At 38.5% G+C, this 3076-nt stretch overlaps 1 non-coding gene across 1 annotated transcript; it reads left to right on the top strand.

Moving 5' to 3' along the window:
* The first annotated feature begins 2185 nt into the window (after nucleotides 1-2185).
* Nucleotides 2186-2292, top strand: LOC122149888. Its single transcript, XR_006163380.1, has one exon. It is a non-coding gene; the product is annotated as a U6 spliceosomal RNA (small nuclear RNA).
* Nucleotides 2293-3076: the final 784 nt, after the last annotated feature.

The following is a 3076-nucleotide window of genomic DNA, read 5'->3' on the forward strand; positions in this document are numbered from 1 at the left end:
TTTTTTTTTTTTTTTTAATTCCTCTCTATCAAGGACTTTCTATTGTGATCTTGATCAGAGCAGTTGATAGTGACAGTTGGGCACTAACTAGTTCTTCTGGTCTCTGGGTAGTGGAAGCTGTGCTTCATGTTCTTTAATCCTGTGGACTAATTGTTTTCTTGAGTCTTTGATTTTCTTTACTGTTCTTTGCTCAGGACAAGGAGAGACCAATATTTGCCTCTTACATGGCTCCTTATTGAGCATTTCTAATTTGTTGTGAGCATGTGTGATTTTCCATCCAATTATTTTGTCTATCTCTGTTCAAATGTCAGCTATTCAATGAGGCCTGCCCTCACTACCCTATTTTTCAATTCCAGTCCCCTACCATGAATTTCTGATCCACCTTAAACTTTATTGCCTTTAATTTTTCCTTAGTGCTTATTATCATCTAATATGTAATTTATTTATTATGTGTGCTGTTTATGTCCAACTCTCACAGACATCTCTGCTAGAATGTCAGGTCCACAAGGAAGGGGTTGTTGTCTGTTTTGTATATTGATGTGCTTAGAACAGTGCATGGAGAATAGTAAGTGCTCACTATACATTTTTAAGTTGAATTATATATTTTTCTTGTTGGGATGTTTGCCTTCTATTTTTAGGAGCTCTTTTTTAGTAAGAATATTTACTTTTTCTTTCTCATGTTGGAAGGAGTCCTGCTGGTGTAGTGGTTAAGGTGCTTGGCTGTTAACCAGAAAGGTAGATGGGTTGTACTCACCAGCTGATCCATGGGAGAAGGATGTAGGAGTCTGCTGTCAAAAAGATTTGCAGCCTTGGAAACCTATGGAACAGTTCTACTCTGTCTAGTAGGGTTGCTCTGTGTGGTAGTTAAAGTTATGTGTCAACTTGGCTGGGCCTGGTTTTGAGTGGCTGGATGTAGTTATTCCCCATGATGAGACTGGCAATCAACTCCATGGTGGAATCTGCCATGAGAAGCTGAGTAGCTGTTTTAGGGATGTGGTCTGCTTCCAGTATATAAGGAGAAGCTTTTGAAGTGGTCTGCAGCTTTTGGCACTCTTGGACTCTACATGTAGCCAAGTCTTCTTTTAGCAGTCTGCCATGTTTTCATGCTGATTCTGGGACTGTGTCTGGACTTGAACTAGTGGCCTGCCATGTTGTTTGGTAATATTGGAACTGTGCCACTTCATTTGTCAACCTTATGCTTCTTAGCCTCAGTATCCAGCAGCAGCCTGGGTGAAAATATACCACTGGCTTCAGTGGGCCAGGAGCAAGAGGAAGAGCTAAAGTCTAAGGTTGAGGGCTTTCACTCAGCCCCTAGAGCTGGTACTTTGAGCTCTGACTTCTAACCTCCTAAACTGTGAGAAAATAAACTCTTATTTGTTCAAGCCATCCATTTCTGGTATTTTCTGTTAGAGGGACATGAAAACACACTGAGTTGAAATCGACTTGATGGCAGTGAGTTTGGTTTAGTTTGGTTTCTCATGTTGGGAATTTGTTTTCATAATTTTTATTTTGCCATTTAGCTTTATTTAACTTTAATTACCTTTTAACTTGGCTTACAATGGGGTTTTGAAGTTGTTGCATACATATTTTTAATATCCATGTAGGAAAATGAACCATTTCTTAATATATTTGGAGTCTTTTAGTGTTTGTTTCAAATATCCATTTATTATGGTTCTGGTGGCGTAGTCCTTAAGGCATTTGACTGCTAACCAGATGGCTGGTGGTTCAAACCCACCAGCCACTCCTCAGAAGGGAGACTGGTATCTTTTTAGAGATACCACCTCGGAAACCCAAGGAGGGGTCACAATGAGTCAGATTCCACTTGACGGCAATGAATTAGTGTCACTTAAAAAAAAAATTACTGTAAATTTATAGTATGTTTAATGTCTGTCTCTATTAGTTTCCTCATGGTTGAATTTTTTTTTCTTTCTTCAAATTTCCATGAGAATGCTATGTTAAGATTTACTTTTTTATTTCCCCCCTGCAAATCTCTCTCATAAAAGTGTATTTGTTTTGATTCATTTAGATTGGTCATTTTCGTTCTAACTATAAAATTCTCTCATATGTCTTTGCCTTTTATTTAATTGCTGGTTAGTCAGCCTGTTCCTGATGTTGTGATTGGGGTGGCAAAATGTGTATTTGCAAATATTGAGATTTATATAGTTTCTAATAAGTAGACGGGAAAGTGCTCGCTTCAGCAGCACATATACTAAAATTGGAATGATACAGAGAAGATTAGCATGGCCCCTGCACAAGGATGTCACACAAATTCATGAAGCGTTCCATATTTTTCTGTGGTCAATGTCATGAGACAAAGTGTATGTGAACTGCTGTATGGAAAGTGAATTTGCTTTGTAAATCTTTACCCAAATCACAATTAAAAAAAAGTGGGCAGGAAATAGTATAATTACTTTTATTTAGCTAGATTAGATATACATCTACTTTAAAGTTACAGAGAAAGAGTAGGTAGTAGCCTTTTGACAATGTACTAACCTATAATGTTGATTGGCATATAGTCAGTGTTAGATTTTATTTTATTTTTCAATGTAGGCCAACTAGTTAGAAACTCCCAGACTAGTGGGAGGCAAATAAGTCACCTAGTGGGCTTGCACAGTCCTGAGAAAGGTCCTTAAATTTTTCACCCTATGACTGACTTTCTCTTGTCTCAGTCTGGGCTCTTCAACCTATAGACTGGGGTTATATACATATGAAAGTCCACCATTATGTGTGATGGCACAAGTGCCTTTCTGTGAAACTCTTGGTAATATTTGTTCACTACTCATTACTTCATGGTCTATTCTTGCCTGCAGTTGGCAACCCCAGGTTTTGGGAAGTGTTAGTAGGTTTTTTCCTTGGGATCCCATTGTTGTTAGGTGAGTTTGAGTCAGCTCCAACTCATAGTGACCTTATGTACAAAAGAAGGAAACACTGCTCTATCCTGTGCCAGCCTCACAATCCTTGCTATACCTGAGCTCATCATTGCAGTCACTGTGCCAGTCCATTTTGTTGAGGCCCTTCCCCTTTTTCACTGATCTTTTACTTTACCAAGCATGATTTCCTTCAACAGGGAATAGTC

Source organism: Orycteropus afer, unplaced genomic scaffold (genome assembly GCF_000298275.1).
Source record: "Orycteropus afer afer isolate SDZICR_OR568_19922 unplaced genomic scaffold, OryAfe1.0 scaffold00058, whole genome shotgun sequence".
Lineage (NCBI taxonomy): Eukaryota > Metazoa > Chordata > Mammalia > Tubulidentata > Orycteropodidae > Orycteropus > Orycteropus afer.